Source organism: Otolemur garnettii, unplaced genomic scaffold, assembly GCF_000181295.1.
Source record: "Otolemur garnettii isolate 467f Iridium unplaced genomic scaffold, OtoGar3 scaffold00111, whole genome shotgun sequence".
In the NCBI taxonomy this organism is placed as follows: Eukaryota; Metazoa; Chordata; class Mammalia; order Primates; family Galagidae; genus Otolemur; species Otolemur garnettii.
The window spans coordinates 4908783-4933876 of NW_003852506.1; the positions used below are offsets into that span (position 1 = coordinate 4908783).

The following is a 25094-nucleotide window of genomic DNA, read 5'->3' on the forward strand; positions in this document are numbered from 1 at the left end:
ATATATAGACATATGAATTAATGGACTGTTTATGCTATTAGGAAAGCTTCTAGTCAACAGTTGACTATTCATAGTTAAGTTTTGGTGGAGTCAAAAGTTATAAGTGGACTTTAATTGTGGAAAGATTTGCCATCCCTAACCCCTGCACTGTTCAAGGGTCAACTGTAATATATTTTTCATACAAACTATTACTCTTGACAATCACATGATACTCTGTAGTTTTTCTATTGCTGTGTTCTTTGGAAAGTCATGCTACTTTGTTGCTGGTATAGTTCTCCCCCATCCTGTGCATAGATGTTACTTTAAAAAGTTGGTTAGTTAATTACGCTGTACCTGCATCCCAGTGTACGTATGTTTCACAGGCAAGAAAATCACTGACAATCTTATTTGACTCTAAGGTCTTAAGAACATAGAATAAATATTTTTGAGGCTCAAATTACACAGAAGGACATGACTATTAATTTTATAGTCTCTCTGTATATCATGTACTCATATAAGTTGAATTCTACATATTATGATTTCTCAAGTGAATTAAAAACAGTTGAGAATTTTCCCTCACCAGTGATCTTTAGGGCCATGCCTGATGTGGGCTGCTGTGCTGCAACCACACACTTTTAAGTGGTGCCATCATGTTGGCAGATGCTTCGGTAATCCAGGACTAATTTTTATTTAAACTGGACAATCAGCATAAATTCATAGATATGTTGGTAAATAAAAGGAAATTCAGCACAGTGGAAGCTATGATAGTCCAAACCACTTGCTAGTATAATTTATTTGTGCTTTCACGGCTACCTCAAGCCCAGTCTTAAGTACACCACTTCCACTTGACGATGGAGACCTGGTCTGTGTGCTTAGCTTTGTGGATCAGGGGTTAGAGAATATCTAGTTCATGATGGGCAGTTCAAATCTCATGGTCACTTGGTGGCCCAGAGTCAAGAACTCAGTAATGAACTAAAGCTATTTTTCCAAAGGGGAAAAAAAACCAAAAAAAAAAACCGGCAATTGGACGAAACCTACCTGAATGCTGTGATTTACCTGAATGGGCCTGTGAAAGCCTCCACACAGCATTCTTATCTGCCTTGGATACTTCAAGCTGTGGGGAATCTTCCCCTGGTACAGTTCAAGTGACAGAGAAGTATTATAGCACCCTGAGACCATGTTGGAGCCTTCCCTTGCTCTTAATTTCTCAAAACTGGCAGCCATTTCATTCCTTTCTAAACAGGTAACAGGTAACATGCCTGAATGAGGAACGCGTTACCATGAAAACCCAGCAAGGACAATGTGAACTACGCTACTTGCTTAGTGGTAAGAGGGGCCAAATGGAGCACCTTACTTTTCATCTAGATTACAAGACCCATAACAATTCCATAAAACTCATAGGATGTACTTTCTATCTGCTGCTGACCAAGATAGTTGCTGATTCTTGCTCTCAGCTTTAATCACCAAGGTATCAGCAATATGATGGACTAACAGATTGTCCTCGGGAATGCACAGACAGGGTTTCTGCAGATTAATTTATGCCTGAGGACTGAAGAATTAGTATGCTTTTGAGGTAGGGCAAGGAAGGATCATTCTTGGTCCTGTCAGCTAGATGCAAATTACTTTTAGTGTTTTTTTTTAAAATTTTATTTTAGTGTAAAAACCCTCTGCCAGATGAAAAGTGCATTCCAAGTTCTAGAGGATGAAATAAACAACACCTGAAATAATAAGTACATCTGGAGTCACTACTAGGTTAAGTTTTTGACAGCACACTCTCATTCTTCTCAACCCATTTACATTTTATAGGAGACAAATAGGCAAATTGGATGTTGTAGAATCACAACACTTGCGACTTTCAAGACTAGGAATCAGCGATGAAGGAGGAAAACCCTGTTCCGGATGTGTGGAGATGGTGACAGGGCTCCTTCCTGCATGACTTTTTGGGCAAAATTGATGGAGCTACCCAGTCAGTAACTAATGGTAGGTTTTTTTCCTCTCCTTTTTCTTGACTTGTTAAAGAGAACTCAGAAGAGTGTTATGTGAAAGGAACAGATTGCAGTAACACAGGACACAGTGGTGTCAGAAACTGCCAGTGCTGTATATATATGAAAATAATGTTGTTTGTATAGGCAATACATATGGAAAACCTGAATGTAAGAGGATAAGAATGTGGCCTGATCCGCTGGTGAGAATAGTAGAGGCTCAGGGTCACATGAAAGCATTTTAATGATCATTTTAGACAGAACTGGTGACCAGACATTTGTCTTTGTTTTATCTTTTAAGATATTTGACATAATTTATTTTAAAATATTTCAAGTAGAAAAGTACAAGACCAGCAAGAAGATCCTGACTTAGATTCCCCTAACTGTTCACATTTCAGTACATCTACGTTTTACAATTACTCTCTCTCTCATCTCTCTCTTTCTCTCTTTCTATGACCTCTATGATCTTATCTAGGCCTGATAAATGTCACTGTCCCTGATATGTATATGTAGGAGTGTCCCTTTGTCCCTTTACAGTCACAGTCCAAAAGTGTGAGTCAGAGACTGACCCTAGCAATGGTTTTGCTGGTATAATTATTCATGCACGACAGACAACCAAATCACTGGGGATGGGGAGGGGGTGGGATCACAGATGCAACTTTTTAAATTGACATCCCATTTTCTAGAATTGAGGCTCCTCCAAACACAACTGTGCTTCTTTCTTTGGCATCACCTTTGCCTGACAATTGCCCCAAGCTTGGGGCATGTATTTTTCACCAGTAGCAGAAGGGATGGGCCACTTTTAATCTTCTTCTCCTTTCCGTTGGTATCAGTGGTGCTTTGTGGAAATGGAGAGACATTTGTATTCATGGAAAGCCTGAACCAACAGTAAGAGAAGGCTCTGCTTTATGGTAAAATGCAACATTTTACATATAATGTACTTTCGGCACGGAGGCAGGTGGAGACCCGAGCAAGATGTGTTGGTGAGGAAAAATGGAGAGCACAGGAGAGGTCGGCTGAGTGGAGCTGAGCTGTGGAGGGATGTGTAGATGGTGCCTCAGATCCTCTCTTTCCTACCTGTGTATTGGTGAATTGATATTTTTAGCATACACTAAATATAATTTTTCATTAATCTATTTTTTAAATTTCATATTAATATGAGGGTACAAACTATTAGGTTACAATGTTTTCATTTGTTAGGTGAAGTCCCTCTTGCAGTTGTGTGCAACACCCGGGAAGTGTGCCATATGCCCTTACACTGTGCCGTTAATCTAGTTTTAACTGAAAGAGGTTTGGCCAAAAAAGTGATTTATATAAATCATATGTCTTCTCTCTCTCTTTTTTTTTTTTAAGACAGAGTTTCATTTTGTCGCCCTTGGTAGAGTGCCGAGACATCACAGCTCACAGCAACCTCCAACTCCTGGGCTTAGGTGACTCTCTTGCCGCAGCCTCCAGAGTAGCTGGGACTAGAGGCACTTGCCACAATGCCTGGCTATTTTTTTGTAGCAGTTTGGCCGGGGCCATGTTAGAACCTGCCATCCTTGGTATATGGGGCCGGTGCCCTACCCACTGAGCCATAGGTGCTGCTCATGTCCTCTCTTTTCTTAGAGTGATCAAAATGTTTTTTCTTTTCTTCTTTAAAAACTAAGTCATAGCTGTGTACAGTTATGGGGTATAATGTGCTGATTATAAATGTGGAATACTTAAACCAGACTGCTTAACCATCATCTCACTTACTTATTTGTTGTGATAAGACATTTATACTATACTCTTAGTAGTTTTGAAATGTACCATTGCATTATGCACAGTAGGTGAAATACCACCGAATTCCCCTCCTTCCACCCCGCTCTCCCTCTTTCTCTTCCTTCTCCTGCCTTTCCTCTCCTTCTTTCTGGACTGTATTTGTGTTTCATCATTCATATGAATGTGTAGGTGATGATATATTGGTTTCATAATAGTATTGAGTATATTGAATTTTTTTCTCATTCTTGAGATACTTTATCAAAAAGAATGTGTTTCAGCTCCATCCAGGTAAACATTAAAGGTGTATAGTCTCCATCCTTTTCTATGGCTGCGTAGTATTCCACGGTATATGTACACCACAATTATTTGTTAATCCATTCATGGTTCGATAGGCATTTGGGCTGCTTCCATCACTTGGCAATTATGAATTGGGCTGCAATAAATAGTCTGGTGCAAATGTCTTGGTTGTAAAATGATTTTTGATCATCTGGGTAGATACCTAGTAGAGGAACTGCAGGATTGAAAAATATGGAATGCTTCACGAATTTGCATGTCATCCTTGCACAGGGGCCACGCTAATCTTCTCTGTATTGTTCTAATTTTAGTGTATGTGCTGCCGAAGCGAGCACTGATCAAAATGTTGAATTGGGGAAAACATGTCTGATCCTGGCACTTCATGCTGCCGCTGAATGGAGTTTCTTCTTTGAATGTTATTTAACCATCCAGACCCTCTGAAGGTGTGGGTGTATTTTTCTAAAGACCCTGTTTTTTTCCCATGTGCCCTCAATTGCAATATACACACCCCAACACAAACACATAAATAACAGACAAAAACAAATATAAATGCAAAGCATTTTGCTGAGAGAAAGTTTATAGAAAAAGAAACTTAAAAAATTTCACACTATCTAATATCATGATTTTTTATTAACGTTCAGTAATTCAGAGTGTGTGAAAGATGGATAAAGAGCTCAATGAAGAAAATAATGAGTCCAGAAAGAAGAAATATGAACTATTCTGTCATTTAAAATGTGAAGGCAAATATGATCTTTTTAATAAATGGTGTTGAAAAATATTTTAAAAATTTGACCTATCCCTTATGCCATGTACAAAAATCAATTTCAGGTTGATTGTATATCTAAAAATGAAATTAAAAAATATAAAATGTATACAAAATAAAGCTTCAGGAAAATAACTTCGTGGTCTTTGAGTAGTAATAAAATAAAATTATTTAAATGGGACAGAAAACATGCTATAATGAATTAGAATACAAAGGACTGAGAACTTCTACTCATGAACATGCGACATTAAGAGAAGAAAGGTGGCAAGCCACAGAGTTAGCGGCAGAATGTGCACACGTGGACACCTATGAAACAGCACTAGACAAACAAGCAAAAGATTTCAGCTAGAATGCCACAAAATGACTTACTGTACCTAAATGGCAATGAGGGCATATCCAGAGAATGACTAAAATTTGAAAAGCCTAAAAATACTCAGTTTTAGCAAGAACAAGGAGCTGTTAGAAACACCAATGAAGGAAGGACATGAATTGGGGCGATTACTTTGGAGCACTGTGTACCCATGTTTACGGAAGGTGAACACTCACATACACAGACCAAGCAATTTCACCTCCAGGCGTAGACTCCACAGAAATGCACACATATGTTTTCCAGATAAGATGTAGTAACTACAAGGTAAAATAACACGATTTCCTGTTATTCAGTAAACAAACTGTGCTACGTCCACACAACAGAAGACTCTACAGAACTGAGGAGAACATCTACTCCCTGAACACACTGGAATGTCACAACCAAAAATCTGAGCAAAATAAGCAAGATTATGCACTAGGATATTATTTTTATGAATTTCAAAAACTGGCATAACTAATCTATTACATGATCCTGGGGAACAAGACATTGATTACCTTGGATGTGGTGACATGAAAGAAACTTCTAGGATGCTGGTAATGCTTTATTTTTTAATCTGAGTATTGATTGCATTTTGTACAAAATGATTTTTGTCAGTTCTTCATATTTTTTGTATTTCCAAAATGTATTTGAAGCAACATAAAAGGTAGGCTTTTTAAAATTTGCACAGGTGCACAACAAACGGAACGTTCTGTTTGAGTGATCAGAGTTCTCACTTGCCCCATCTGCTTACAGGCATAGCAGAGACGAGGGAATGTTAGTGATTTTTCCAGCAGCACACCCCTCACTGCAAAGGGGCCCACAGTCCTGTCAGAAGTTACATACGGAGACAAAGAATGACACTAAGTGACAAAATTGTAATTTTGAAAATAAGATAACGGAGATCAATGAATGGAAATGTTTGAGCAAGTTTTACTTGTGCGCATCTTAGGAAATAGTATGGACATAAGTGAGTTTTGCTTGGCTAATCAATTCATTTGTTTAATATTTACCTGGTGTCGAAACCCTATTGAGGGATTTTTTAAGTGCTGGATCATGAGAAGGGACAAAGAAAGGGGCCTCAAGGGGGATGGAAGAAAAACCTGGCCTGGTGACAAAGGACATTGGGAGGGGCTGTAGCAACATTATGGGGACACTGACTCAATTGACCAAGCCTGTCCTGCACAAAATACAGTTTCCGTATTTGGACATGAGGTGAACACTGCCCACCTCAAACACCCCTAGTAATGGTAAAACCAACAGTTAGGTCAGCCAAAAAAGGAAGAGAATGGTTGTAAGGTAAACAATGACCAATAGAGGACACAGTTGACTGAAGATGCAGAGAGACCAAGGAAAGAATCACACAATTTCAAAGGAAGAGAAAGAGAAGACTGACACCTTCCCACTGCCTTTGGGCTGGTCTCTATCGCTTCTCACTTGTGAGAGGGACCCACTGTGCGCCTCTCTGGAAGTGCATGAAGTTTCCTCTTTACTGAGACAAACTTTCTCTCTGTTATGCTAAAGCCTGTGAGAACTTTTAGTTTCTATTCACTTTGCCCCCACCGCTTGTTTTCTTTTGGGTTGGCTTTTACTTTCTATTCATGTGTTGGTGGAACTTCCTAGTTCCACCCAGTAGAGTAACTGAACCAGGTCAATTGGTTTCAGGGAACAGAATCCCTGTACCTTAACAATGGTACTGTTGGGTCTCCCAATCCCATCTTCTTCATACTAACCATGAGGACACTGCAATTTTATAAGATTATGACAGCAACAGAAACCATTTCTGGAATAGTGGAAGATCATTTTTAAATACATTGTTGAAACTGTGATATATGATTTATTACAATTTTGAATAAACAAATTTTATTGATATCCCTATCACAAATATTTTTAAATAGTGAACATAAATTTTCAATTTTGAGCATGCTGGCTGAAACATATTAAGTTTCATTTTGCAGTCATATCACCTGTATTATTTTGTATATTTAATTTGTTGAAAGAAAAAAAAATTTAAGTTTGTTTAATAATGATGAGAAAACAAATCCTGCTTGGGTTTGGCACAAGCAGTTTACCTAGCCTAACCCATCAAACAGATCACACACACACACACACACACACGGTGCATATGCACACACAATATATATATGTGAAAATGATGTGATGTTGTCAATGACAGTTTGTTTAAACATGAAGTTAAATATTTTGGCATGTGAGACTTTAAATCAAATGCTACATGGAAACAATTTAGTAATACAACATCAATGAGAAATATTTCTTATAAATTGGAAGATATTCTGCATGATTTTGGTTAATAAAGAAGATAAAGGACAAAGTTGTATCTTAATTTTCACAACCTTATGCTCAGGAGAGTAAGATGGACTTTTTTCATGTCTAAAACGAGAATAGAATTACTGGAGACAGTCAAGTTTGTCATGAGGAGGATATGTCCAATGGAGTTAATTGCTCTGGAAGTTTCTCAGAAAATACATAGAACCAATATGTGTCACAGCAATATGGGTAACGGCAGTAGTATTCTAACTCACCATGGCCACAAACCAGGTCACCATGGGGGTTTCTGCAGTACCCTGTGGTTCTGGAGTGGAAGGTTCAACTAAAGAGCAGAGAATCCATTTCCTTAGATTGGATATCACCATCTGTCCTGGGGCTCTTAGATGCTCCCTGACCAACAGTGGATAAACCACAGGCTGCACGTCAGTCTGATTCCCACACTCAACCACACCCCAGACTTTCACAGGCTGCACGTCAGTCTGATTCCCACACTCAACTATACCTCAGACTTTCACAGGCAGCATGTCGGTCTGATTTGCACACTCAACCACACCCCAGACTTTGGCCTTTACCTTACAACTGCAAAGAATAGAACCTAATTGTATATGTTCCCTCATATTAACCCATTAAAAAAAAAGAAGTGTTAAATCTCATGATTTGTTTGTAAAAGAAAGATTAGTTTGTTATATTGTCGCTATAGCCAGGAATACATTGTATGCATTTAAAGCAATTTTTATGCTATTTTCAAAACCTTTCTCATTCTGTATCTGGTAATAGAAAAATGTCCAGGTTAAATGAGATGACACAAAGCATGAAAGCCATATTCCAGATGTTTGATTTTGCTAACAAAACTTTATGTTAAGTTCGACACACACTCTGACAAGTCAGATGGCACATAATGAGTGTGTGGGTACCTAGAGGGAGAAATTACTTGGCATTACAAATCTGTCCAATTTCCCTCTCCATTTTCTTAGGGATAATGTGTCTTCAGCTTTAGATTTTTCTGAGAATTACTTATAATAAGTTGACAATATGAAATTTCCTTCCAGTTTTTATTTTTTTAGATTAACACGGGGGTACAAATGATTAGGTCACACTGCTTGCATTGGTTAGGTAAAGTTCAAGTTGCAGTAGAGCCCTTACCCAAGGGGTGCGCTGTACACTCCTTATGTTGTTCCCAGCGGGAGAGAGCTTCTAAAAGTAAACTTTTATTGAAATAAAAAATACAGAAGAGACCATAAGTCAGTCAGTGTAGAAATAGATTAATATTTAGAAAATAGTCAAAGCATTTTAATTGAAATTCAGTTCAAGAAATAGACTGAGTGCAGGGTGCAGGGGTCCTCCACACTTCCCCTTCACCATCTGGGTTGTTACTTGCCCTACCTTGTGAAACCATGTATCTGTTTTAATCATTTGCACTTTACGTCAATGGATTCACACCATATTTACTATTTTACCTGGCTTTAATCATGAATATCGTGAGTTTAATATTCATACATGTTCTTTGGGTAAAAATAGTTCATTTTCATTGCTTAGTAGTATTCTCTTAAACATCCTATTCATCCATTTATTGTTGATGGAAGGTTGAGTTGTTTCCAGTTTTAATCATTACAAATATTACTTCCATGAATATTCCTGCACATGTCTCTTAGTTATGTTTTGGTCAGAGATTGCCTCAGCCAAATGCAGCTTTATGTGCCTTCAGTATTTATTTCACCTGCACGTGTCTACGTGTTACCTGTGATTTGGCTGAAGGAGGCTGGGTTTGGCACAAGCAGTGGGCTTCCCTGAATAACTCTGCTCTAACCAGCATCAGCGTCTAGTCAATTAATTTCTTTTCAGTGTGGAAAACAAAAGTACAGGTGGCCCAGCTGACTGGGGAGGGTCTGTCAACTAATTCCTCTATGGGAAGCAAGTGAGGGGGAAAGGAAATACACTCTGTCCATGGGCACTGTGCTCATTATGAGGGCACGGAAGTTCCATAGAAAATACTCTCCCTTCGTGGAGGTTGGGGAAGAAGGTGTAAATATTTGGTGAAGAACAATTTGTTCTGGTACAGTCACAGTTTTGTTGGGGAGTTGCTAGAATTGTAACTTCAGGTTTATAGACTATGAAATGACTCTGCTTTGTGGGTACCTTATGAAACAGTTCTCCAGAGTGGTTGTACTATTGATAACTGCGTGAGCGGTTGCTCTGTGTTCTCAGTGGCGGATTTTACTGCCTATCTTTCCCTGTAGTCATTCAGCTACCGGTGTGCATTGATATTGGTCTGCATTGTACTGCTGCCTAGTGGAATTGAACACCGGTTGTAAGTCATTTATAGGTATCCTTTCTTCATAAACTACTGGTTCAACTCTTTGTTTTACCATTGAGCTGTATAAAGAATTACTGAACACCCCCCCTTACCTTACTACATTAAAGTTAGACCTTATGTTAACCTGAGTGGTTTTGCTTTGCTGGCAACCTCATGAGGTTATGCACATCTCTTTGCCTTTCTTTGTATCTCTTCTCCACAATTACACATGCATGGCTATTGACACACAAACACACCACTATATATGCCAAACTGATGGAGTTAGTTCAGTAGACCTGTAACAAAACATACTTTTAATGGAATACAGAATTTATTTTAAAATACATATCTTTTTATGCAAGAGTTGATAGCTAAATTTAATCAAATTGCATACAGTGTTTTAAAGATGATGAAACATCAGAAACTCCACTTTTCTTTAAGTCACACAATTCAATCATTAATTAGGAATCAAAATGACCATGCTGAATTTTTATTTTTATTACTACTAGCAAGTAGTTCATATTTCTGAATACAATTTAAAATTTCTAATATGAAGAAACTTGCAGAAAACACCAGTAAATAAAACAGGAGTTCGTGTCAGTAGGCTAAGCAGCCCTAGAAATTCTTCAGTAGAAGCCATAAGACCAGTATCTTCCATAGGCTAGTGGGTGGCAGCAGGTGTATCCATAGCCTCTGTAACCGTAACCATAGCCAGGGCCAAACCTGCAGCCCAGGCCACAGGAGCCATAGCCCAGGCCGCCATAGTAGTCGCCATAGTAACACATGGTGTCAGCTAAGGAGCCTTTGGACAAGGACCCAGAAGTAGGTATATCTGTGCGATGTAACCATCTTCCAGGTGCCTTTTATATACTCTCAGTGGTTGAGGAATATCACATGCAAGGCCACATCACATAACTCACTAATTTGCTTCAGACAACATCATAAATATTTTGATACAATGGCAAAACAAAGCCCTCAATAATAATTGAAATAATTTTGCTGTTATGTTTGAATTTCCCAATCAATTTATGAGCTTTTAGAATGAAGCTCTTCTATTTCAAGGCCTGGGCTCACTCTATATTTAGGTAGTTGAATACACATGATCTAATTATATGGTACTGTTCAAATCGTGAAAATAGGTGCCCTGTTTGTTTGTTTTACTGTGTTTCCATTTCTCCATTAGAAGAAAGATTTAGTTGGTTTTTCTATTTTTTTCTTTTTTTGTAAAATAAATCTTCTCTGGAGGAACATGTTTCTTGAGTCTTGCTCGTGAAGGATGAGTTATTGGTTTTTTGTTAATATGAGATACAACACATCTCATAAATAACTGCTCTAACTTGGTGGCAAGTTACTATCATATGTAAACTTTGTTGTTATTTATTTATGATCCCTTTCCTTTTGTATGTGTTACTTTGCTTTTTCAAGAATATAAATGACAATTATATGGACAGAAACTCCATGTTTCAGGTTTCCTTTTGTTGTCCCATATGAAGGTGTTATATGTGTAGATAGCATTTTAAAACACACCAAGGTCAAGTTGAGTGCTCCATCCTTTTAGGGATCATCTCTGCTCTCTTATGTGGCCTGAAGTTGTAGCAGTGATAGTGTCTTAAGAGTGCAAGACCACAAAGTCATGCTCTTTTTTACTTCCTCCGATTTTAGCTATTAAAGTATTGCTGGAAATGGAGATCTCCAAATCTGGAGACTTTAAATGAAAGTTATTAAAATGTAATATAAATAAAACAAATTAAGACCTATTTTAGGAGTATAGGTCCATATATTAGGTAGTCGAACAGAGAAATCAACATATATTATGTTTCATCCCTCTAAATACAGCTTTTGGGAGATTTCACATGAAGAAACTTTGTAATTTTACAGTTGCTGAACCCAAATTTCTTCTGACCCCTCAAATGTCAAATGAGCAGGCATATTGATTTTTGAGATTTCAGAGGAAAAATATGGAGCAACCAGATGTGAAGAACAGTGGTATAAAAGCCAGGCAGTGACTCAGTGCATTGAAGCCTCTCGTGCTGAGCTGGTAGCAGCAGATCTTTTCTAGAGAATTTTAACATCAAACGTCAAGCAGCCAGAAGCCACCAGACAGGGACTCTCTCTATACTCTACATTTCACCTGGATGATGTGAGGCGTGAGGAGCAAATTATCTCTCTTGTGAAGCATGGTGATAAGTCATTCAGCCAAAACTTAGGGTAACAAGAAACAAATAGCAAAATATATAGTCATAGGAAAAGAGTCTATTTTGGGCTGCAAAAATGTCATTTAAAAATTTGGTACATGAATGTAAATTGACAGTCTAATCAAGTGTAGCAGTGGCTTCTGAATCACTTGGAAGTGAACTGTGTATGACTTTGGATAGAAAGAACCGATGTTCAGATCCTTGAATTTTTAGGTACATGAAAACCTCAGAAGACATCCAAAGGCAGTGTTTGTTCTTCAGTCTCTGTCTCTGTCTCTAATTGCCTCTATCTGTTTCTCTCTCTCTTCCCTCCCTCATCACTTTTCCTCTTTCACATATGCACATATACACAGAGAAAGCAAAACTGATGAAGTGAAATTAGTACATATGTCATAAAACAAAATTCATGAGAGTATACAGTTAAACATGCATTTTATTTTCTCACATGAATATATGAAATGCATGTATATGAAGAGAAATAATAGTAGCACAAAATAAAGAGTAAACCCTTTCTACAAGTTTTAAGGCATTCCATTGATTTTGATTAATCAAAGTGGAGCTTGCTGAACCTGAATTACCTTTTCCCCTTATAGTCAGTGTTGAAGTTGACATTTCTGATGTGAATGTAGACGTGGAATCCAGAAAGACAAGAGGAAGAGTCCAGTAGGGTGACATGCTCAAGAAGAACCTTGATGGAGTCTATAGGACCTGTGTACTATGGGCATGATAGAGGTTGGCCTTATGGCTCATGCTGTCAGAAATGGAAGATCAGTCAAGTAGTAGAGAATCTGTTTCCTTAGACTGAATGCCACCAACTGCATATGGCAAGAGCTTTTAAATATTCTGCTGTGACTTGTACAAGCAACAAACAGTGCTGCCTTGTAATTCACCTGAGTTACTGAAATAAAATATCATCAGTTAATACAAAGGGAGCTAAGGTATTTTTGTATGTAATTTATTCATGAATTTTTCCCTTGTATTATTAACAGAAGGTTATTAAAATGTATTTTATTTCAGGATATTTTACTCTAGCCCAATTTTATTGTTATTAGATTGACCCAACAGAGTGGTCATTATCTGTATAACATCTATCATACTTAACATGACTTAGGGATAAGAGAAAAGAGCTACCAAAGATCTAATTCTCTAAAGCTCTTGGGTACAGATTCCTTAAGGTAGTACCATTGTGTATAATGTCAGCATTTCAACAATAAGACTCTGAAGATGGGTATCTGGTATATGTGTGCACAGCTCCGATTTCTCTTACACTCTCAGGTGAATTAATAGAATTAATTGAAACGACATAGTTTGCTATATTCCATATTGTAAGCAAAAACTTTTCATCACTTAGATGACATTTATTGAAGGCCTACTATGTGCCAGTCACTTCATAAATGAATTATATTATTTCCATTATTGTGATCATGTTTGTTTTTATGATATTTCCTTATTCATAGTATTAGGTGCTTAAGACATAGCAATGTTGCACATTTTAATTTGGAAATATTAAAATATTCCATAGGAGCTGTATTAAATTGGATTATTTTACTTGGATACTTCCAAAGTTTGGATGATGAACAGACATCCCCAAAATATTTGCACTGGGACAATGGGGTATAAAATCCTTGTAACAAATATAAGTGTAAAATATGGCCAATAACCTGCCAATAAAGTGGCTATCTTCTGTGAGATTTGAGTTAACAACTATTAAGAGAATGATTTCATAAATAAATGATAAATCCAATATAAGAGAATAAAAAAGTCAAAGTCCTTTTGAAGGACTGACACTAAAGTGAGAATTATGGGAATTAAACAAGTGTTATTTTTAGGAAAATATAAATATACATGAAGCTGGGACTAATCTAAACATCATTGTCACCTGAGGAAGCTCTAAAGACTCTGTTCTCCCTTTTCCTCATATTTTCTTTTCATTTCAAATGTTGAATTTACCAATATATTAACATACAAATACACACAATTCATGACAATAAATCAATTTAAATGCAACAAATCGATATTTTCAATAATATAAATGTTTATTAAAACACATTTTAAATGTTCTGACATAAGTTGTTGATAACAAAGGAACAATTTAAGGACAGTAAAATGTCAAAGGCAAAGCTTTTTTAAAAAAAAATCTGTGTAACAGTTATGATGATGTCAGTGATTTTTAGACGTTGGTTGCAAAACATGACCTGTATTTTTTCAGATATTGAAGGATGATGTTGACATTTTAGAGTAGAAAAATGAGCTATTTGAATGAGTGATCATGGAGGCAGATTCATAAAAATCACGTGGAAGAGACCAATAGCTTGATTTTCTCTGTGAGTTTCTCAGTAGAACCCACAGGACCAGTATCTTCTATAGCAAAATGGGTGGTAGTACCCGTATCCGTGTCTGCCATAGCCACAGCCCAGGCCGCCAGAGCTGTAACCCAGACCTCCATAATAGTTGCTGTAGTAGCACATGGTCTCAGTAGTGGAGAGTTTGGTTGAGGAGCAAGAAATCAGCTTTTTTGGTTTGATTATCACCATCTGCACAGGGTCCTTTTATATACACCCTCAGTGGTGGGTGGGGCCCATCACAGGACCTGTTGATCATGTATTCCTAGTAATTTGCATTAGTTCATTTCCCGAATCTTTGTTTCATCAAACAACATAAAGTCTTATAAACAAGATGACTTTGCTATGGAGTCAGCTTTCCTATGATCAAATCATGTGCCCTTAATGTGTTTTTCTTATTATTATTTTAAAATTCTTATTCACACTTTGTTTAGCTTAAAATATTAGTTTATCTAGTCAAATCACTGACTAGTTTCTAAAATGTTGACATCCAAAATTTTTATCATTACTTCTGCATGTGTTATATAGGAATCTTCTACACAGAGGAAAGTAACTTTCATCAGCCATAAAGCATATTCAGCAGAATCAGGTAAGCGTTTTCTTCTTCTTTGTTTACTTTACTAAGTAAATTTTATAGAGGCATAAAAGTATAAAGAATTGTATTTTTAAGCTTATATATATATATCCCTGGGATTTAATAACCATCAATATTCTGCTATCAGTTTCCTTCCCTGTATATTTTTTGTAGTTATTTCTAATGGATATTTCAAAAGAAATCCTCTATTAGAACAGGAGTTGTAAATACAGACACACACACACACACACACACACACGCACACAAGGTCTGACAATTCAATTTGCAAACTTATCAGAGAAAAAGTGTTACAGATCTAATTGCTGAAAGTACCCACCTTGGGAAGCTATGCACTAATGCCAGTGCCTACTGCACTCTTCAGAGCAATTTTGGAACTCTTCCTGGAAGGGCCACCAGAGCTGTCATTGTATTACCCTTGATGTCCTGAATGTCATCAAGATGTCTTTCTTTCAATATTTCCTTTATCTTCAGGCAAAGACAAAAGTTATGGGAGGGTCAGCTCAGGTGAGAAAAGAGGATATTCTAGCGCAGTTATTTGTTTACTTGCTAAAACCTCCTTCAGAGACAGTGCCGTGTGAGTTGGTGCATTGTCACAGTGCCAGAGCCATGAATTGCTGGTGAAAAGGTCTGGTCGTTTTTGTTTAACTTTTCATGCAGCCTTTTCAGAATGCCAAACAATAACCTTGGTTAGCTGTTTGTCCAGTTGGTTCAAATTCATAATGAATAATCCTTTGCTATAAAAAGGGTTAGCAAAATCATTTTGACTGTAAATGTGTGGATTTACTTCTGCATTCTCTATTCTCTTCCAGTGCTCAGTCTGTCTTTATGCCAACATCATACTGTTTGATCAAATGATCTGTATCCAACAATTGTAGTTATTATTCTTTTTGATGCCACATTATCCTTGTAGGCTAGCAGAAACCTTTTTAATTTGGCCTATGTATTTTTTTTATAGATCTCTGGTAGTTTCCTTTATAAATTCATTGATTTCTTACATGACAGGATTTTCCATGTTCATCTTTAATCTTTCTTGCCCTAAATCAGGAGTAGGCCTCTTGTCCCCCACCTTTTAAAGAAGCACTGATATTTAGAGATGATAATCTGAACTTTATTATTTTTTATTATAATTTATTAAATCAATTATATATTGATGGATAGGTTGTTTATAGTATTTTTTTCCTACTATATATTTTTTAAAATTACTTTTTATTAAATTATAACTTTGTACATTGATGCATTTATGGGGTTCAGTTTATACTGCTTTGATATACAATGTGAAATGCTTACATTGAACTTAGTAACACATCCATCAATCCATCACCATTATACTCATTTCTGATAATCTGATCTTTAGTGAGGCTCATTGGTGTAACAGTGTGATGGTTTACATGCTTTTCCAATGAAGAGGACTGGAAAGTCTCTTTTATTTAAAAAAAAGAGATAAAGACAAAAATAATCATGAGTTCAAACTGTCTATTTCAATTCAAACTAATTCTTTTTTTTTTTTTTTGGTAGAGATAGAGTCTCACTCTATCACCCTCACTAGCGTGCCATGGCGTCACATAGCTCACAGCAACCTCCAACTCCTGGGCTTACACGATTCTCTTACCTCAACCTCCTGAGTGTCTGGGACTACAGGCACCCACCACAACGCCTGGCTATTTTTTGTTGCAGTTTGGCTGGGGCCGGGTTTGAACGCACCACCCTTGGTATATGGGGTCAGTGCTCTACCCACTTAGCCACAGGTGCCACCCCGTTCAAACTAAATTTAAAGAGATTTCATTTCAGCTCTTTGATTTTGAAATGGATTCTCATTTTTCTTACACTGAGAACATTAGTTCCAGATCAGAAACTTACATAGCTTTTTTCCTACCTTCATTTTCTTCCTCTCTTTAAATTGTGCGTGGACTTTTATGACCACCCTGTGGCCATATTCTCTCTCTTTATAATATACACATGTGCATATACATATATTTACAATACCAACATTGTCACATGTCATACCTATGAAGATAAACTATTAAAGTCTCCATTGTTTTTCCTTTTGCCTTTAGGATATATTCTACTAGAAATGTAGAAGCAAAGTATCATATTGTATAATTGCTCTGACTTTTCCATGTCACTAGGTGGGGATGCAATTAGGCTCATATACTTCAGTTGGTTTAGAATTTTTAGAATAATTTTTAATTTGTAATTTGTTTAGGTAGAATATTTATGTTTATACATTGAAACTTCTGAACCAAAGTGCATTCAAAGAGATCTGGCTTCCATACGTGTCTACTTTTATCATCAATAAATATTAATTTTTATTATGTGTCATGTTAGTAATTATATCACACAATCTGATAATTAATAAATATTTATACCTCAGGAATATTGTACACACACTATACTACACCTTACAGTTTTCAGTTAACAGTTTTCCACGTACACCATCAGTTATAATACATAGAGCCTTCTTATATTTTTATATACAGCAGAATACTCCTATACCAGTTAGCAACAGATACATAATAAACCAATGAAAAACTTGAAAGTTTTAAACAACCATTTATTTTCAGTTGGGCTATTTTGAATATCCAGGTCACTTTTTGCTGATCTCAATTAAGCTTCCTCAGTTTTTTTTTTTTTTTTTTTTGCAGTCATCTTAGAATGAGTGGTTTATAATAAATAACTGTGACTGAAATGACTCATCTCGGCTCCGTGTGGTCTTTTAGCTCCCAACAGGGTATGATAGGTATATTTTTATGGCAGAAGCAAACGTATGAGAGGGGAGATATGAGAGCACAGGCATTTTTTAAAAGGCTTCTATTTACATCAAGTTTACTAACATCCCATTTGTCAAAGTAAGTCACATATATGGCGAAGTCCATAGTAGATGGATGAATCTGACTGTCACATGTAACATGGGAGAACTGAGAACTGAGAATGGGGGTAACAGTACAATTAATCACTCCTGCACTGTGTAACATACTTTATTTAGAAGTATTTCATTTGTATTTAGTTAGTCGATGACAGCTGAAGTGACTATGTGCAGAGGAAGTCAACCCTGATCAGTGTAAGGAATTAGGATGTTGTTATGTCAGGGCAGCCTAGAGAAGTAAGCTTGAGATTCAGAGGCCTCAATGGGGAGTTCTGCCCATGAGAAACTGCAGCAATCTCAGCATGAAAAGATCAGCAATGAGGAGCTCAGACCATTGAGATGAAAGTCTGGGTCTGGCTAGTAGCAAAGAAACCTGAACCAACTACGTGCTGGGTGAGGAGGGGGGAAATGGGGACAGTTGGGGTGGGGGCTTCCTCACTGCTCATGGAATCACCTGCTCCATAAATTGCCGTCCCATCGGTCCTGGTCTTACACTTTACTTTCAGGAAAATAAACAAAAGCTCTTGTTTCTCTAGGACTCACTGAAAGCTGTCTGCTCTAATGTCCTTCCAAATGATCCGAAACCTCTCCCTTCTTGCTTCTGCCATGATTAATTTGTGTACTTTTTGTATTCACTAATTTCTTCTTATGAGTCTGTCTTTTAACTGTGTCTTTCCAAGACCCGGAAAGCCCAGGTTGCCTTAGCTCTTCAGAACTCCCTTTCCCTTTAAACAGGCACCAGGACTTGTCTGGCTGGTGTTCTCACATATCCTAATGGGGCTTTCTTTGGTCCCTTTCTAGTGCTGAGTGATTTCATGTTCATTTCTGAGTCTCCTAGATTTAAAAATCATTACATTTCCCTTTGACTGCCTTGCAGTTGGCCAGGTATAGGTGCTCTTTTTACAAAGCCCTTTTGGCATTGGGGATTGGCCTTGTTGACTCACGTTCTAGTGGTTCATTGGATGACTTTGAAAACCAATATTGTTAAAGACAATGCCATATGGAATTTTTTTCTTGCCTGTTTTTGGAAGAAGATTGGAAAAATTTAAAGCTCTGATGCTGTTAACATGTTTCCTTTTGTATTTTTTTTTTTTTTTTATCTTTTGTGGGGTATGGAATTGGAAATTACTGTTGTCAAACTTTGTCAAATTTTCATCATTGTTAAGCATTACCATATGAGAAAAGAATCCTAAACCCAAACCAGGTTTCATAGTCACTGCTTATGATAAAATGACTGTATGTAAATTACTATGCTGATCCAAAATCCAATTATGTTCTGTCTTTAACTGGGCATATGTTTAATGTGTCCATGATTATATCTAGAAGATTTTACAAGTCCACCCTGCAATTTAAAATTTCCTTATAAATTAATATTTCATAAAGTATTTTAGTTCACTCCCCCTGGATAGAATAGAAAGTAAGTAGTTTAAGTCCCAAAATATATGTTTTAAACATCAGTCTGAAAAGTAGTGTTAGATCCTCTTTTGTACTATAAGAGGGCTCATTTTAACAATTTAAGTATAGGCTTCCCACCTCCTCCTTGACTGGAATCCAGAGGCCTTCCTTGGCTTCCCACTTGTTCTATACATTCTGAAGGAAGGTCTCCCGTAGTGAGAAGCAGAAAGGTAATTCAATATGCTAAGACCTCGTAGGATGATATTGAGACAATTTAGCACCATTCTATGCTATCTCAAGAGACTGACCATACAGAACACTGCGTTAGCAGAGATTGTGTTTACTTTCATCCAATGAGAGGTGTTTGTAAGGGATTTAAAAGGTGGAAGAGACCGAAACCATGTTATTGCTATAGAAAAAATGGAGAAATGTGTGATTTTTAGTAGATGAAACTTCTTACAGAATTTTTTAGACACTTTTCTACAAATCATTCATGTAAAAATAAATAAATAAACCAGCCTTTGAGAATTATGTTTTACCCAGTTGCCTATAATTATTATTATTATTTTTCCTATAATTTTTTTGATGTGAAGTCTTAGAAAAAGTATATGAGGTAGTGAGGGTCCTCCCTAATCTTTGCTTCCTTTACATCTCCTATAGACATTAAGCATTATTTCCTGCTTACAACATGTAGAATGAGTTTAATTTTTCTGATCAGGCACTGTTGGGTAATGCAGTGGTAAGAGTCCTATTTCTCATGAGGAGAATGCTTATAAGTCATTTGTAAAGAAATGAATGCATTTTTATTTAGATTTAAGTAAATACCTAGGAAGTTTAATGTATCTAATAATTCTTTTTTTTTTTTTTAAGACAGAGTCTCAAGCTGTCGTCCTGGGTAGAGTGCTGTGGTGTCATAGCTCACAGCAACCTCAGACTCCTGGGCTTAAGCGATTCTGTTGGGACTACAGGCACCTGCCACAATGCCTGGCTACTTTTTGGTTGTAGTTGTCATTGTGGTTTGGTGGGCCCGGGCTGGATTTGAACCTGCCAGCTCTGGTGTATGTGGCTAGCACTCTAGCCACTTGAGCTACAGGCACCAAGCCAGCAGCTAATAATTTTTTATCTTGATGGACCATCATAAAAATAAATTTGTTTGTTTCCTCTTTTATGATTAGTCACAGGAGTTTTCTCAGAGTACACTACTGTACCTTACTGAGGAACCACATTTCCCTCAAATTACTATGCCTGCACAAGAAATCTTACAAACCAATTAAGACCGCAATTCTCACAGGCGGTAGATTGCTACTAAAATGGTATATGTACTTTATTTTTCCTTCTTTCTGTGTACCTCACTCTACGAATTTGCACCTTCTTCTGGCAAGACGTGGAGCGAACATCTACTGTCTAAACCTCTGCTGGCTTTGAAACTTGTTTAGGCTATTAAAATACATAGAAGATGCCATCCTCTGGGAGAGGCCTCAAGCTTCTGAGATCAATTCTCACTTAACCTTCTAGAGAATCAGAGACCAAATGAGACACTTAAGCCTATAGCCAGTCAAACCCCAAACATGGAGAGATCCCCCTGTGTCAGGATGCTGCCCACCTGATATGCAGCTGGCAAAGGACATGTGAACAAAGCCATCCATGTTCAGAAAAACTGCCCAGCTGACCACAGGACTCATGACTAATAATAGAGCTGATGTAATTTTCCTTGTTTTTGCTGGCGTTCCACATGTCATGATAACGTCCCTCAAGCTTGAGCCTCTCCATCTCCTCCCTGATGCCCCAGACCCTTTTTTTCCCTTTGGATACTATCTTCATTTTTACATGAGCATTGGTTTGCTACTAAAAGCCAAAAGGTATCATTCAGCTTCATGGGTTACTGACAAAAAGGCCAAGAGCTTAAAATTCTAAAATACCAGGTGTGACAAAACTGTACTTTACTCCCTGATATTTTTCGGTATTTCCTTTTATGACTCCATTTTGAAAACACTAAATATTTTCCCCATGGTTTCAAATTTATATCCTGGAACTATAACCAGAAAATGGAAATGATTAGATTTCATTTTATTTATAAAATTGCATTTTCATGAAAGCTACTGAAGCAATTCCTTCAAGAAAGGCATTGTACCCGAACAGGAGTGAATTGATAAAGAAGTTTCTCCAACTTTGTATAAAAAGTAATTTTCCTTTTGTCCAAGAGGGTTTAAAATGCATAATCCAATTCTATCATCAGAAATATAGGAGAATATATAAGAGAAATAATAAGAAATATAAGAGAAATATAATTCCCACATGCTTTGTTCCGTCTGTATTCGTGGCCCTAGGAATGTAGGGTGAAGAACGGTAGAATACAAACCCTTAATTTCAACTTCTAATGTATTCTTCTTCCCCTCTGAGCTTACCCTGGTAGGACTTGAATAGTACCATTTGGACCAAATAGAATAATTTGGGCACTGAGGCTTTGGGGAGAGGTAAATGTATACTCATCTTAATAGTCATGCTTTTTCATGTGCTCTTAATTTTAAAAGCATGAAATCCATATAAAACACTAATGAAAGCTTTTTAACCCTATTAATTAATTTATGTATTTTCCATTCAATTATTTAAAAAATAAAATAGAAACTAAAATCTTTACAATTGCCAGGTACTACCCTAGGTGCTAAACCCTGTAAATTTTATGAATGGTATTTTGCCCTTACTAGTATTTAATTTCTCTCTCCTAAGATAGGCTGTGATATCAGTAGAATGCCATTTGAGAAATTTATTTATCTTTATAAGATGGGAAAAGGAGACATGACTTCTAATACGTTATGGAAAACTCTGAATGTCCTTAATTAATACTACAACATAACTAGTTTAAAAATTAATATAAGTATATAATTCTGAAATAGCTGCCCAGATACATATGTTATCCTTAAAAATAATATTTGTAATATGCAATATATTGATAGTTTGAAGTCTCCATGCCTCCATTAATTTTGGAAGAAAGCTTATAATTATAAATGAAGGTCAAAATAACATATTAGTGCTTGCTTCGGCAGCACATATGCTAAAATTGGAATGATACAGAGAAGATTAGCATGGCCCCTGTCCAAGGATGACACGCAAATTTGTGAAGCGTTCCATATTTAAAAAATAAATAAATAAATAACATATTAAACCAAAATGAATCTTAAACAGAGTGATGTAGAAATTATATAATTCTTATATTATTTCTTCTGGTAGGGTATGTGGGAAGGTTGTATCATATAAATACGTTCCCCTATGTTCAAACAAAAAGTTGGAAACATCAAACTCAAAACCACTTTCCATCAAAGCATTGGTATAATTGCTTACATCTGAAGTTGTCATGGGATGAAATTTTCTAGAGATTCTTAAATACAAAAGTGATGTGCAGAATTATTCTGTGTGCTACTGTCAGATATGGGGTGTGGTTTAAAGGTATATGCTAGGGAACAGAAGGGGATCATTTAGAACTAGGTGACATGGAAAAATGCAAATACAACCCCAAAGAAGCATCGTCCTAAATACCTAAATATGGTAAATAGGGACTAGCCAATGACCCAGGTACATAGATAGAGGGATGGGATATAGGGATATAGGGCTTTAATTCATCAGGTAAAAACTACCATATGGGATAATGTTTTAATATAATCAGATATGGATGGTGATTATGGGTTCATCTAAAGCAAGTTTCATTTAGAAATAACCTATTTTTCAGCCTTTGACTTTTTAGCAACTCAGCATGTAGTCAATGTCACAATTTATAATATTCTCACACACACACATAGACATGTCATAAATGTAACAAAAGTAATGTAAAAAAAGCAATATTGCCAATACAGGAGATTTTATTGAAAATGGAAACAAAATTTGCCTCACATGAAGGATATTGAACTAAAATGCATGCAGAACAATAAATGTAATACAGTAAGAAGAGAAAAATGTTTGTTTATAAAGCAAGACATTCCGGATGATTATGTTCAATTGAGATGATAGATGTAGAGTTTAAACTAGTCTCTCTTCCCTGAGTAGCCCAAGATGAGATGATCTCTGTTTTAAAAAGAAAAGAATTCAGAATGTTGAGTCAAGCTACACAGGAAGAGGAGCCTTGGAGTTACTCTAGAAGTTTCTCAATAAAATCCACAGTACCAGTGTCTGCCATAGCAAGATGGATAGTAGCAGGTGTACTGATTCCTGACACAGCCAGAGCCATGTCCCCAGCCCAGGCTCCAGAGTTGGAGGCCCCATATCACATGGTGTCAGGAATAGGAAGCTCAATCAAGGATCAGGGAACCTGAGTTTCAGTCTGAGTGTCACTCTGTGCCAGGGCCTTTTATCCACCTTCAATAGTGAGTGAGGCAAACCACTGGAAGAGCTGGGCTCATAATTTGCTATGTTTACAATAGAAAACTTCTTTAGGGCTGGGAGCTGTGGCTCATTCCTATAATCCCAGCACTCTGGGAGGCCAAGGCAGGGGAATCATTTGAGCTCAGGAGGTCCAGAGCAGTCTGAGCAAAAGCGAGACTCCCATCTGTACTAAAAACAGAAAAGCAAGGCATCATGGTGGAACCTGTAGTCCTAGCTATTTGGGAGGCTGAGGTAGGAGGAGCCCTTGAGCCAGGAATTTGAGGTTGCTTGTGAACTAGGCTGCCGCCACAGCACTCTAGCCTGGGGCAAGAGAGTGAGACTTTGTCTAAATAAATAAACAAGAAGAAGGAGAAGAAAACTTTTATTTCCCATTTTCTTTGGGCAAAGATTTCTCTTAGGATATTTTGATTTTCAGATTAAAAATATCACAATCCAATCTTGTCACTTTTAGTAGAAACAATTACTCTATATTGCAAAATCTGAATCAAATTACACTAGTTTGTTAAAATTCTTTGCTCATAATATATGGAATTTGAAAAGAATTCTGGCTGCTCATGTGAGTGTATAGATGCATGGACTGACATTTTAACATAAGTAAGAATTCTGTCAAAATGCCTACTTTTTATTTTGAGGGGCCTTATAAATCTTGTTCTGCCCAAAGAAAATACATCTTATCAATACTTCTTAATTGTACATTAAAATGCCATCATATGCTATTATATAGTGACACCTATATTTACATCTCTAATTTACTTTTCAAATTATGTCTGAGAAAATTTAGAATTTTGTTATAAAATGAAATATTGACATATGAGGAAAGACAAGTTTATGAACTCATCCTAGAAAAAGTACTGCATTTCTCATTGGCAAGTATCACTATTCACCTTCAAAGTACACCCCTTGGGCAGCTATGCACTGACACCAGTGAGTACTCCATCCTTTAAAGCACGTTTTCTAGAATGAGTTAGCAAACTTTACTGTCAGATCTTACGATGACAGCTCTGATGGCCATTCCAGACAAAGCGTCCCAAAATTGCTTTGATGGGTGGACTAGGTGCTGGCACTGGTGCATGGCTTCCCAAGGAAAGTTCTTTGAAGGTTACTGTAATGATATTCAGCAATGAGGTATGTGGCATTTTTTTTCTAGGATAAGTTATGACCATGTATATTTTTCTTTATTGGGTATTAAAAGGTTGATCTTTCCCTAAAAAATAGGTATTTTTTGTGTTATTGTGCCAAATTTATTTGAACCTACCTGGGATTCCTTTTTCAACAGTACTAGTAGAGGTCTGGAAAACCCTCCATCCATTCTCTCACTTGGTTCCTTAGTGTTGACATTTGTTCTGGGGACTGGAAGTATTGGGACTGACCATCTCATGAGTGCAGTCTTTGACCACCCCCTCTACCCCACAAGAATGGGTCTTGGGCCTGGAACATTTCCTTACAGGAGATAAAGACTCTACATTGCCGATGCTGGACTTAAGTGTATCATCTCACATGGGGGTATCTTTCCCTGTTTCAGGCTGTGTATACCCCTTTGTTCTGTCTAAGCCTGTAAGCAAATAGTTCTTAGTCAAGGCACAGTCTAAGCCTTCAATAATCTCAGTCTCTATGAGGGAGAGGGTGTTTTCTCTTCCGAGG

At 37.0% G+C, this 25094-nt stretch overlaps 2 non-coding genes across 2 annotated transcripts; one reads left to right on the forward strand and one right to left on the reverse strand.

Annotated features, from left to right (window-relative positions):
* Window positions 1-4226: 4226 nt before the first annotated feature.
* Window positions 4227-4333, reverse strand: LOC111727556. The gene has a single exon (XR_002775084.1). It is a non-coding gene; the product is annotated as a U6 spliceosomal RNA (small nuclear RNA).
* Window positions 4334-22107: 17774 nt separating this feature from the next.
* Window positions 22108-22214, forward strand: LOC111727555. Its single transcript, XR_002775083.1, has one exon. It is a non-coding gene; the product is annotated as a U6 spliceosomal RNA (small nuclear RNA).
* The last annotated feature ends 2880 nt before the right edge of the window (window positions 22215-25094 follow it).